The sequence below is a fragment of the Corvus hawaiiensis genome, chromosome 8 (genome assembly GCF_020740725.1).
Source record: "Corvus hawaiiensis isolate bCorHaw1 chromosome 8, bCorHaw1.pri.cur, whole genome shotgun sequence".
NCBI classification, from domain to species: Eukaryota; Metazoa; Chordata; class Aves; order Passeriformes; family Corvidae; genus Corvus; species Corvus hawaiiensis.
The window spans coordinates 28,272,644-28,286,581 of record NC_063220.1 but is presented as its reverse complement, the minus strand read 5'-3'; the positions used below and the strand labels follow the sequence as shown (position 1 = coordinate 28,286,581).

Genomic DNA, 13,938 nt, shown 5'->3' with positions numbered 1-13,938 from the left:
TGCAGTCCTGATTTGAATTAAATGCTAATACAGACATACCTAGAGTCAGGCAGATCAGGAAGTTCACCAAAATAAAGTTGTTTAGTAAGACAGCTTGGATATCTGATACATGGGATTGGAATCAGGAAAGGCAGTGAATACTTACGGAATTGCACTGCTACTTCATCAGTTTGGGAGTTTGGAAAAATATTAGGAGGACATGGTTTTAAAAACAAAAAAAAAAAGCCCTGAGCATTGTTCAGAAATGTCTTTACTCTTGTAAAGCAACCTCTCAAAATAATACAAAGTGGACTTTATATAAATCAGATACTAGATACAGGGAGATTGGAGGTGGAGTAAAAACAGAAAGCATACCAACTTTTTTCTGTTGTTCTTTTGTCCAGAGTCCACCAGAAGATGAACTCAAGGTCCTTGGTTAGAGAGAGGAGAAGAGACGGATATATTTTACAGATTCTTTACTTTAAAAAGCAAAAATAATCTCTACAAACACTATTGCACAGCTAGAATGTTTTCTCAGTTTTACCATGGAAGAAATAAGTCAAGTGTCAGCCTGTCTGCTCAGAGGAGACAGTTGTCTTTAAGAATTGGTGCTATCTGATATTCTGGATGGTTTTGGGTTACCATTTAGAACAAATTTATTATTTATTACCAAGACGATTAAACCTCAGTGTGTGAGGAGCAATGCTTATAAATGGACATGGAGACAGAAGTATTCTGACCTTCTGGCAATGGTAAAGGTCTTTGTGGTGCTTAAGAAGGAAAAGAGAAGAAGAGTGGATGCTGAAACTCCTTCTCTGCTGGAAATCATGCACATGGTTTCTCTGTTTGCTCCCATCCTGTTGGCCTTGGTATTCAAAAGTCATTACATCTCTACACTGTATGAGTGGTTGTATGTTTTTTAACAGTACAGCTGGAATGGTGGTATTTAATCCTTTGTGTGATTTTTAAGGGTATCGCAGTCATAAGACTGGGACTTCTAAATGATAAAATTCTTGTAGGATCTTCTTAAAAGCTTCAGATGATGGAAATGTTCAAAAATTGTGACACTGATAAAATGGGAAAAGTTGGCGATAGGTGGCATCTGCTCACTGTGGAATCGATCTAACAAAGCTGATAAGCCCATCTTAGCTATCCACAATGCATCTGACAATGCTGGGATTTGACACAGATCAGGCTTGCTCACAATCCTTAAGAAAAATGGGTAAGAGCCTTTGCCAGGCTTTCCTCTGGTGCTGGGATGTACAGCAGTTCAAAAACACAAACCAAAAATCAAATCCTACTGCCAGTACCTTTGTCCAAATTCTTGGCTTGCTTGTTTCTTCCCGGGAGGAATCATGTCTGTGCACAGCTACAATAAACCGATTGATTATTTCTCCGTATATTGCAGTTTCTGGGTGACACCAGTGGATTTTTGGTGTGGAGCTGCAGTCTTACAGATTCTCTGGTGTTTTATAATAAAGATTGAATTGTGCATGGCTTGTGTTTTCCATTGGTGTCACCAGCAGTGTGTCCTTTTCTTTGGACATTAGGAAGAAGTTCTTCACAGAAGAGGTGATTGGGCATTGGAATGTGCTGCCCATAGAGGTGGTGGAGTTACCATGCCTGGAAGTGTTTAAGAAAAGACTGGATGTGACACTCAGTGCCATGGGTCTAGTTGACAAGGTGGTGTTAGGTCATAGGTTGGACTTTTTGATCTCAAAGGTATTTTCCAACCCAGCTGATTCTGTGATTCTCTAGTCTGACTTTTTTAAAAGGAAAAATAAAATCGGAAACTTGGTGTCTGGAGGCTTGCAAATCTGGCTGGTATAGACCAGGAGAATCCAAGAGTTAGGAGGAGAGATGAGAAAGGCTTATTTTCCTAGGAAAAGTCTCAACAGAGATTTTTAACACCCTTCCTGCCTGACATCATTCATCTAAAACAAACGTGTATTTAAACTAAAGGATAGAAATGTTTTTGTTGGTTCATTTTTCATATGAGCAATTAATGATAAAATAAAATTATTTTTAAATTCTTTTTTGTGTCAGTGTTTTACAAATATGCTGCAAGTGTGCAGCTATTGGATATGCATGACTCTTAAGAAGTTTCCTTCTGGTTTCTGTAATTCCAGATGCAAGTATCTGCAGTGTACAGTTCATATTCTAGACCATAAGCCATCAACACAGTTTCTTCAGCTATCTCTTTAATCAAATCCTCTTTGTGTTTTGCAGATCAACAGAAATATGCATTTCTATAATACCACCTTTGAACTAATGAAGTGGAAGTACAGATGAAAACAGTCTGGAGGAAGCTTGAAGTACAATACAGTTTCATTCAGTTTCCTAATTTGGAGGTAAGGTTAATGCTTGCAAAATTTTATTTCAAGTATTTCAGGGATAAAAAGTGTATGATAAGCAGCCACCATATCTTAGAAAAAATTTCTGAGCCATGTTTTTTTATGCTAGTGACAGTCTTTAATACCATACTGAAACAGCTGTTTGATCCAATCTCTGTCCGTGTTTCAGTTATGACAAAAGACAAATCAGCATCAACTACAGAGACATCTGTTGTACAAAGGCACATTGGAAAAAGTTACGGTACCAGACAAATTTTATTTGGTAGAATCTGCTTACTAATGCTTTAGTTGATTATTAGTTTAGTTTATTATTTTGCTGATATGACTGGGCAAAAGCTTTATACAGTATCAAGTGGCAGGGCATCAGCATAAGTAGTTGGGCTGAAAATTCTGGACACAATACTGTTTTAAAAAGAGAAACACAAAACACACACACCCAACCACCTTCACAAGTTACTTTTTCTGCCTTATAGTCTCTTAAAGAGGAGTAGTATTAGCAGCAGTTGAGGGAGAGAGGTTGTTTTATGCTTTCCCTGTATGTAAATAGCTGATCCAGCAAAAAATGAAATGGCAACACCACTCCACCACAAAATTCCTCTATCTTCACACAGTTTGTTCTTTGTTTACTAGGGATTATGGGCTTCTGAGTCAACAAGCACACAAGCAAGAAGAGCGGTGCTTATCAGAACCAAATAAAAGCAAGTCCTTGTGCTAATTATTCCTGCTCCTATGTACTGCCTCTTGTTTTCATACCTTTTATACCTGAATTTCAATAGCAAGGGAAAAAGACAAAAGAAAAAATTTGATCATGAAGGCCAAAAGAGGGAAATACTATAAATACCAGATGTGAAACAGGGTATATTGCCCAGGTGTTGATCAGACATTTTATGTGCTTCCTGAGTGAGATATCAGCAGTATTGTATTTCATTGCCTGACCTGCTTTCAGGTATGTCTTTGAGCCCATTTATGAGTTCGGACATCCACAAGAACCAGTAAAAATGAGTGTTTTAGTTTTAAATATTTATTGTATACTAAAGGTGTCTTTTGTTTGCATCTAAAACTGACGGTTTATTTGTTAGTTCCTCGTTGGTTTACAGAGAGAAATTGGGATTAAATTTCTTTGGTTGTTCCTTCCAATTTAGGGTTCCATGAAGAGTATCAAATGTCTGACAGTTCTCAAGATGGTTTATTTTATCTTTCTTTAATATGGAATCTCTGTAATACAACCCTTCATTGTACTTTTGCTAATTCTGCTCTATTTTGTGATACACTGTAAAATTTTCTTACATCTTATTTATTAGGGTAAATAGGTCTGTCTTTTAATTTAATTTAAATTTAATACACCTGTGAATTTATGCAGGCATTTCTAGTGCAATGCAACTGGAGAAATTCAGATTAGTATATTACACGTCATCAGTAGGGTTATGTGTGCTCAATTCCCTTCTTCAACTGGTGTCCCATATAGTGTTGTGTCTTCATTTAATAGAAAGATTTTGGTTGTATGATTACTTTGTTTTCTTTGGGATGTTGAAAACTGGACTTGGATGACTTCTCAGCACCACCCATTAAAATGTCAAATACTCCCTTAGTTTGGCTTGCCTGCAGCAAGGCATGAGTTAGGAGGACATTGAAGACCTCTAACATACAACCACTGAACCAATAACTTTTGTTGATAGTTTAGGAATAATTTCCTGCTTTTCAGCTTCTACTGTCCCTAGAGTTGTCATCTTTGTGTCCTCCAAACCAGTAGTGGTAGGACCATCTTCTGTTCTGATGGAGCTTGTTCATTCAGCAGCCAGAAATAGATACCAAGTGCTTCAGAATGAAGGGTGCCAGTGATGAGATGGTATTCCTGCAGTGATTTTCTTATTAATCATCAAGACTGCCTAAGATCCTCTCTGTTCTGTTAGGAAACAATTATTTGGTAAGGTTGGGTTAGCTGCCATTGAATTTCCTTGGTGGCAAACTATTTGCTAGGAGTTAATTCCGTAACAAACAGGCTGAACCACTTGAGGCTCAAACCGCAAATGGGAAATGCAGGTCAGTGTGCTCAAAGCATTTTCCAGGAGTGGAGTAAACAGAAGTCCGTGTCATCTTGTGAATCAGTTGATGAAAACAGGAAGTGCCAGTGGTTCCACTCTGGAGCTGCTCTCTTCTGCGCTGTCCTCCTAACAGGACTTTCCTTACTCCTGTTGCCCCTGGCTTACCCCATGTTGTTCCAGTAGTCTCACCATCTTGATCTCAGACCACACAAAACAAGAGCCTTCCTGTTGCTAGCCAAGACTCTCAGGCTCAGCAAGGTCAGAGTAAGCTGCTGAGAATCCCTTCATTTTTATGTTGGCTTTGTTTGGCTCAGAAGCTCCTGTTGAAAGTGTCATGGGCAACGGATTTGAAAGAAATCTAGACAAGTTCCTGTGTAGGAAAAGGAAGCTAAATTTTGTATGTTATTTCTGTATCTGAGGATGGGAATTTTCTGGGGTAGGACAGAGAACAATTTAAGATCTTACAGTGAGAAAAGCATTCAAGGAATGCGTTTGCAGTACAGTCTGAAGATGTTTGTATTGATAGGAATGTATTTTCCTAACAACCAGATTATTGTAACATGAATATGTAATTAAAAACACACCAGATTTCCTTTTTTGCTTACTTTTCTATTTAGCGTTTAGATTAGGAATGGTAAAATGTGGGTTTCAATGAAACATTAATAGAGGGATTAATTTTGCTTTCAAGAATTGTTTTCTTTCCTTTTTTTTCCCTTGAGCCAAAATGAAGCAGATAAATGTTTGTTTCTGATGGTACTATTTTGAAGCAGTCCTAAGTAGTCAGTTATGGAGTAAGTTCCTCTAAACTAGGTTGAAAAGTCAAGAATGTCCTTCCCCGGAGGTTCTAAGGTTGTGAAGGTACAGTAAGTTTCATGAGATGTTAGGTGAAGTGTTTCTGAAGTATTGCAGTTGATACAGAATTGAATTAAAATAAATCTAGGGGTCCATTTCAAATGTGTTTTAAAATACTAATTATTAAAATAATAAGCAGTTACTTGTTAGCTTACCAAAATCTAAGACTGATTTAGATAAGGGTCTTTATATAATATCCTTAATGTTTATAAAGACACTGTGATAGAAACATGCTGATTTTCTTATTTCTAAACCAGATATAGGCACTGTCCTTTAAAAAAATTGACTGTGTGCCATAGCCAAGTCTATGTAAAGAAAGGATATTTTTATCATGTCCTTAAAATTTGTGTGTTTTGAGTTTACAGCACAGTACAGGAATTTCAGGATCTTGAGTAAAAATCTGAATCTGGTAATGCTAGAGGGGTCAGTAGACACATCTGTTAGGAGAATTTCCATAATGAGGATGTGCAGAGGGGTTCCCAAATGGCTACACTTCACCATGCTCCAAGCACATTTTGTTGTTCTAAGATCTGAAATTCCTGTTCCTGTTCAAACATGCTCATTCAAGTTGCTGGTGTTTGAAAACCAATTATTTGTTTCAGTTGGCAGGTAAAGCACGTGAAAGTTTTTTACAGAAACAGTTCAGTCCTATGCTTTCAGTGGGATGAAAGTGAAGTGATAAGGGGTCTGCCTGTGCAGAGGAGAGTCCCTGAAGTCTTTGAGATGGCAGTGTATGAGAAGAGGGATATTTATACAGGTGTCTTAAAGTTCTGTGCACTTTGAGTTGTTTTGGAATTTGGAGATGTACACTCGCAATCTACTTGGTTTCCCCTCCCCTCAGTAAATTTCATGTTTGGTGATATCACCAATCTCTGAATTAATAAGACTTTTTTAATGGGGAAGGGGGAAAAAAGTTTGCTCTATTGGTCTTTAAAATTTGCACAGGCACCCACCAAAGCCACTCTATCACTCCCCTCTCCATGGGTTGATAAGGACCAGGAGAGATCACTCACTGATTGCCATCATGGGCAAAACAGACTCAATTTGGGGATAATAATTGAATGTCTTACTAACAAAATCAGAGCAGGATAATAAGAAGCAAAATCTTAAAAACACCTTCTTCCCACTCCTCCCTCCTTCCTGGGCCCTACCTCCCTTCCCCAGCAGTGCAGGGAGATGGGGAATGGGGCTTGTGGTCAGTTCATAACACATTCCTGCTGCTGCTGCTCAGGGAGGAGAGTTCTTTCCCTGCTCCACAGACTGCTGCAGGGTGGGTCACTCTTCCGTGGGGTGCAGTCCTTCAGGCACAGGCTGCTCCGATGGGGGCCCCCCAGAGGGTCTCAAGTCCTACCAGGAAATGTGCAGTGTGTAGGTCCCTGCCAGGACCCTGCTCCAGCACAGGTTTCTGGTGGGTTCACAGACTCCTCTCAGGCATCCACCTGCTCTGGCGTGGGCTCCTCCATGGGCTGCAGGTGGATCCCTGCATCCCCGTGGGACCTCCATGGGCTGCAGGGGCACAGCTGCCTCACCATGGCCACACCAGGGGCTGCAGGGGAATCTGCTCTGGCTCCTGGAGCACCTCCTGCCCCTCCTCCTGCACTGACCTTGGTGTCTGCAGGGTTGTTTCTCTGACATGTTCTCACTCCTCTCTTCCCTGGCCACAGGAACATCTGTGCAATAACTTTTTTTTCATTCTTGAATATGTTATCTCAGAGGCATTATTGTCATTCCTGATGGGCTCGGCCTTGGCCGGCAGCAGATCCATCCTGGAGCCAGCTGGCATTGGCTGGACCACGGGGGGAAGCTTCTGGCAGCTTCTCACAGAAGCCACCCCTTTAGCCCCCTGCTACCAAAACCTGGGCACACAGACCCAGTAGATTACTGCAGTCTTTCATCCGCTGGTTTGGTTTCAGTACAGTTCTTAACCGTGTGAAAAATCTCAGAGGAAAAAGGGAAATGGAAAAATACTTAGGATGTGGTAGAGGATTACAAGATACTACATAGTGCTTGATAGAGAAGGTTCAATAATGATGTCTTTTTTGTTCCCTTTCTCTCTGCCAGAAATAATTCTGAATTCTCTTTAACTAGCAACAAAAATTGCTTCCCATTATGGAATCTGTGGTTTTCCTGTAACCTCAGTTTTTCCTTCACAGATTTAATTTGAATCAGCCTTAATTCCATCCTATTAGAGGTGATTCCTGTAAGCTAAAGAATCCTGAAAGAAAGGTTTTGATAGTGAAGATCTGGAAGGAATAAATCACCCCTAGATGGAGTAACAGCCTTGACAGAAGTAACATAAGAAAAGGCAGAATGAGAGAGTTTTCAGGATGTGATCTTGAATGACTGGGGAATAATTGAATTGCCAAAGTTAATGAAGAGATGACTTAGGAGGAAGATAATTTTACTTTTAAGATTTTTAGCTTAAGGAACTGTTGAGACATCAGAGGAGATAACCTTCAAGTTTAAGGATGATGGGAGAGTGGGGGGAAATGTTTGCAGTAAAAAACAGTGTCCGAGTCATTCCTGTAATACTGAGTATGGGCAATTTAAGTTGTACACCATGATGGTCAAAGAGAAATGTAGGAAACCAAGTGAAATTCATGGAAGGAATATATCATATAATCTCTATACCTTTTTAGTTTCTTTAGGTCTTAGTCCAGTTGCTTTCTTACAGTATGGAGAGAAAAGCAAAAATTTGAATAAAAAAAATTTACAGATTTTATTAGTCGAATGTGAATTTCATTTAATCTAAAACCGAACCAAATCAAGCTTCTACTCTACATGTTGATGTTCTGCTATGCTGAGTTCTACAGTGCAACAGTTGTTGAAAAATGTTTTGTAGTGTGTTTAAAATAACCTTTTTGCACTGAGAGAAGAACTGGTATAGTTGCTTGAATGTGAATGGGAGATTTTTAATCTCATTAATCTCATGACCAGAAAGCTTATGTTTGTTTTTAAATTTTGTGTGGAAAAAAAAATTAACAGTATTGCTTTAGCACTTCAGTGCAGGGAAACAGAGGATTATAACTGTTGAAGTAAACATTACCTTTGAACTCTGTTTCTGTCTACCTATTGAAAGGTTACTGTGTTTGGATTTGGCAATGTCTTTGAAGCTACATTTGATGAAAGTACATTGTTCAAACTTAAGAGGAGTAGTTGTGTGTGTGCATGTGCATGCCATGTTGTTTCTGTAGTTAACTAAGCAGATCTACAGTGCCCTTAGAGTTTAACTTAAGTTTGCATTAAAATCTGTTTTCATCTCAGCAAGACTTGCAGAACACTAACAGGGTAAGATAACACTCAGACACATACAATGTAGAGTCCTGGAAATTTTTCCCAGAGCAATAATACTTTCTCATATATGTCACATTGAAATTAAATGTTACAGATGAAAATAGATGCTGAATGCAGCATATAATTAATTTTACATTATTTGTCCTGTGTAAGCACTTTCTTAATATAGCAATTTAGTTCAGTATATCCATTATCTGTGAGATAACTCCGTAGGTGAGCATGTCATGCTTTACACATAAGCATTTATCACTCTGATACGAAGAATATCTGAACACTTTGCAGGTTCTATGTAAGATAATGAATGATTCTAGTTTAGGCTGTTCTAAACTTGCCACTGATAATACTTGCTCAGCTCTTTTGCTCTTGCTGTGAAGGTAGTAACCTCCTCATGTTTTGTGCCTGGACCTTGTAATGTCCTGAAAATATCCCAACGCTCTAGGGTGAAGTGACGGCTTGCAGATGACAAAAGCTAGTCAACTATTCATTAAAATTCCAAAGAAAAAGAGAGGTTGAAATTTTAAGTTATAAGGGTAATATAACTTAAACAAAGAACAAACTTTTTGTTTCTGTAGTAAGAACACTTAAAATAAAACTTCCCCTGCCACAGCAGTCTTAGAGGACCATAAAGGAGCAGCACCTACTATTTCATTTATTTGTCCTATCCAGCTATTAAAATGCCTCTTTGGAAGACTGGTGGAGACCACTCCTTTGAGGATATCTGTGTGTTATTTACAGTGATTTGTGGGAACAGCTAGACAGGGAGTTTCTCCTCTCAGCAGAGTACAGTGCCTCTGTGGGCATGGGAAGCAGGTGAGGAAAATGAGGATTAAGGCTTACCTTGCCAAGCAGCGTTTTGTATTAGCAAATCTTCATGATGTTTAACTTGCCAGTCTTGTCTCTGCTGTTTGTATGTATCGAGCAAATGCTGTCAAAGAAAGCTCATCTCTCACGCATTGCAGTGGGGAGTGCTGAATTTGATGATTTAAAAATTACGTTGCTTGCTTATGAAGTAATATTTGCAAGTATGTTTTTATCTTGTTCATGAAACAACGTATGAATTCACTTGGACAGCTGTTACCTTCTGTGTAGCAGAACAAAAAAATATGCCCATGTTGACAGTTTGAAGTGTTTTGAGGGCAAGCAGTTCGCTTCTTGTGAAATGCTCTTCTGTCAGCCTTTTTTAATACTAGATCACATGTCACTTGCTCCAAAAGGGACACCATAGTCCCTTTGTCGCATACCAGAGGGAAAGAGTTTGCAGATGTGTCAGTAGGCAGATTCCCCTGTGTAAGGCATCACCACTTGCAGTTTGGAGGGGTTTGTTTGTATTTTTGGCAGAGTTGTCTTCATAAATGTTGTTTCCTGTCTGTTTTCAGTAATTTGAAACTCCATCTTCCAGGTGTAAATTAAAAGGAAGGGGGACTTAAAAGCTCCTTTCTGTTGCTCCTTCCTAAATTTATTTATTTTCAGCTCTGTATGGAAAGCATATCCATTAATAACTTTCATGTCCACAACATGAGTGTGAGGAGTGAGGGCTCTGCGCATTATCAGGTTGACTCTTTTGACCTTGGTAATTACTAATCTATGCAATCGGGCCTTTCTGAGCCTTGTCAGCCTCGCTTGTTTAGCGTTTTATTTATTTTATTGTTTTCTACAAGTCCTGAATAGAAAAAGGGGATTTAAAGAGAAAAATTTAAAAAAAAAAAAAAAAAAAAAAGAAACCCAACCCTATGTTTATTCTTAAGGGGTGGAGGTCTTCTAGAGGGGAGCTGGCTTGCAGAGGGGGAAGACAGTATTCTTATGCTAATCCAGGCTCTGGATAAGGAGCAAAGCAGCCGTGCAAACAATGGAAGTGGAGCCAGAAAGTCTGCGCTGCAGTCTAGCACGCCTTGAAAAGCATGTCAGGCCGGGCGCCTTGGGCTGCCGGGAGGGGCCGCGGGGGGAGCGCCTCCCGCTCGCTTTATGGAGCTGGCGGCTGGCCAGCGCACTTGGAAAAACCTTACTACCTAGAAAACAAGAGTTAAGCCTGGAAGAGGCGAGGGGAAGAGGGAGAGAAGTAGTCTTGTTTTTTTTCCATGTGAAAGAAAGCAACCCTCAGACCCCGTATTGAGTTGTCTCGGCTTTGTTGCTGCTGTTTTCTCCTTTGTACCAAAAATTAAAATTCAAGTGATGTGTCCTTTAAATAGCAACCACATTTTCTAAATGTTGTGCGTGAGAGAGGTAGGCTTTAGCAACGTGCCCCTACTGGGAAATGAGCTTACACCACCCTCCTGTGGGCGAAGTGGTCGGACTGGGAAGCGCGCCGGGAGCCGGAGCCGCGGGCCGGCCTGAGGATGGCGGGGAGGTGCCTTGGTTCCTGTCCCTCGCTCCTCTTCTGGGAGAAACCTGTGTCACTGACACAGGGAGAAAGCAGCGGTTTGTCCAGCTTGCTTTGTTATTGATGAAAGCTCGTCACCAAAAATACAGGCTGTTTTCCTTAGACATCGTGAAATGGAAAATGTGCTCTTTAAGCACCACACAAAAACCCAGTTTCTGCAGAACTCTTCTTCGTGAGTTCCATAATTTGCATAATCACCTTCACTTTGGAGACATAAAGAAGTTGTGAATTTCTTCCTCTAGATTGGGCAGAGGTTATAGGTATAGCTGAAGGCAGCCAAGATCACGGGGGCTAAGTAAAATAAATGCTTGCCATGTCAATTTTTTGATCTGGGGATTTTTTTATACATAGATTAATAAATAACTGTCCTTAAATTATGAAAAAAATACTGTAGGATTGTGAAAACATTCATTAGTCCTTATAGTGCTGAAAGGGATGTTGCACGTTATAAACTCTTTCTATGAAAGCTTTTGTAATTTTGAAGGCACTGACACACTGATTTTTGGGTCCTTTTTCCGCTCTAAAAAAGTGAGCAAATGTATATTCAGGACTGAGGCCCAGCTTTTTCCTTTCCTCAGCCCACATATATTATTTGTGTCAAATTATTGAAACTCAAAGCCAAAATGTGTGATGAGTCTTGGAAGCAGTATAGTATGACCGTAATATTTTTAATAGTGACAGGTAAAATTTATAACAATTTCGGTGATTTTTTCCTTGCTGCTTGTGTTCGGTGAACAAAAGTAAGTATCTTTCTTGTGAATGGGATCTAAAAGGTTTATGATTTCCCATTTGGATTTATTAAATTTAGAGATGGTATGTATTACATGTGGAGACTTTTCTCCTTGTTCACGTTGACTGGTATGACAGTAAGGAACTAACGAAAATGATAAATAGATTATAAAAACGTGTAGGAAGGATAGCTTCTGGGTAGAATAGCAGAAGTTGATGTCATTTATGGTAGAAAGAGCATGGGTGTCCATTTGCCAGTTGGCTTAAGGGCAAAAGCTCTAAGCCAGCTAATCACTAAAGTGAAGGAGTTGAGAAAAAAGGGAAATGGGTCAAGGTGAATAAAAATGGTGTAGTGACATTTTCTCTGAATATGTTCAAATAAGAGAATGTGTCATGTTTGTAACACATTAGGATATGTCTGAATACGTGATGTACTGGGAAAACAATTTTGCTGCATTTCATTAGTGTTAATTTAATTGAAGAAACTTTGTAGGAGTTAGTTAATTGGATACCAGAGTAACAGTAAGATGGGCATTCAGGAGTCCAATGAATGGCGTCCCCAATTATCTAATGGTGCCAGGCATGGTAAAAAGCAGCTAGGCTTTAATTTCTTCACGGTTAACAACTTTGTTTATGAAACAGACAGATATATCATAGTTTAGTACTTTGGCTTCTACATTTTGCCGTGATGTACACACGTTTGATATTTGCCAGCAGTGGGAGATCTTGCTTTCAGGAGATACCTGTTTGACTATCCAAGGTGGATTTTGGTGGCTTTTCCCACTGGTCACAAATAAAAAGGCCTTTTTGTTAAGACCGTGAGCTCCCCTGCTGCAAAAAAAACCAGTTATTAGGATCTTGTGTTTTTTGAATGAACAAATGTGTTGCAGTGCATGTGTTCTGAACACATAGTTCTATATGCACTGAGGATTAAGATTTAATTTTTCATTTCAGTCTTTTGAGAAGTGTATAATACACACAAATGTGCTTCATTTAGCATTTCAGATTTCACTTCAGTTTGTAGAGGGAGAAGAAACATTTGTATCATTTACACACTTTATTGGCTTTTAAATTTATGCAATCAGGAACAGTTTTAAACAATTGTTACACAATCCACAGTTCCAGGGAATTATTTCTGTGAGCTTGAACAGATTAGTGCCGAAAAAAATAGGACCTTACGTGAAGTTGTTTTTGTTGGTGGCCATGCAGCCAGCTGGCTTGCAATAGCCAGCAGTCTTCTCCATCAGCTGTAGGATTTCTTGACAGATTTTGGGGGTGGATTTACCGTGCTTTTAAATTTAACATATTTGATAGCATTCAAGCATAGGTAGTTCGAGTGTTTCACTGTGACACTTTACTACAATTTGTGTAACCACACCTTGCAATGGAATAATAGAAACACATTTAAAAAGTAGGCTTGTACAAGTATTTGACAGAATTACACAGTACACAATCTGAAACTTTCTTCTTGTTAGGGGCTTGGTTAAATTTGAGTGTTTGACTTTGGATAAACTAAAGCTAACTACAGTTCTTTTTGTATTAAGAGTGATAAAATATAGTCCCAGATAAGTCTGTTCCCTTCCTGACACCTGTAGCTACATGAGATGGTGGCCTTTGTAAACTAAAGACTGATTTAGGTTTTTGGACTCTATTTAGTCTGAAAATCTGCCCTACAACCTTCTAACCAGTGGTTAGAAATTGTCTTCTCATTTCTGATCTAAAGAATTTTAATGGCTAATCCATACCTAGTTGTTGAACCAGTAATTTTCTTAAAGTTGAATAGCTGTCTGTCTTTCCTTGTGTTTATTCCTGTTATATTGTCAAAATGTAGTTATCTATCCATCAATTTTAACTGTCTTAATTGTATTATTTTCCTTTCTTTTCATCTCCAAATGTCTTTCTTTCCTTGAGATACTGATGTTGAATTTATCAGTCATATTGTCTCTGTGCTATTCATGCCTTACTGTTTTCCCTGGGAAATTTCCCTAGGAAATACTGGAGTTGTGTTTGTGTCTTTCTCCCAGCAGTGTCACACGGATGTGTCTGATGTTCTGTAATCAGTTGGTGTCCTTGAGTTCCTGGACATAGCTATCTCTTACGTGTGAGCTTCTAGTCTGTGTGAAGCAGAAATTCCTCAGTTACCCATATGCGTGACGTTCCCAATTTCATGCTGTTGTACTTCATTCCATTTCTTCAGTTTTTCATGTGATGCAAATTTTCCTGCATAAAAACAACACTCAGCTGAACTGACAATTTGTGTTTGTCAGCAAATTCTTTTAAAGTCTTGCTTTCTGTGCCTACTTCATTAATG

The 13,938-nt window shown here is 39.1% G+C and overlaps 1 protein-coding gene across 2 annotated transcripts in view; it reads left to right on the top strand.

The window, feature by feature from the left end:
- Positions 1-13,938, top strand: part of BMPR1A (bone morphogenetic protein receptor type 1A) — a 75,319-nt gene that overhangs the window by 35,927 nt on the left and 25,454 nt on the right. For both annotated transcript variants that reach the window (XR_007205233.1, XM_048311952.1), the window contains exon 2: positions 2,209-2,330. The gene's annotated coding sequence lies outside the window, so the exon portion shown is untranslated. The remainder of the gene's footprint in view (positions 1-2,208; positions 2,331-13,938) is intronic.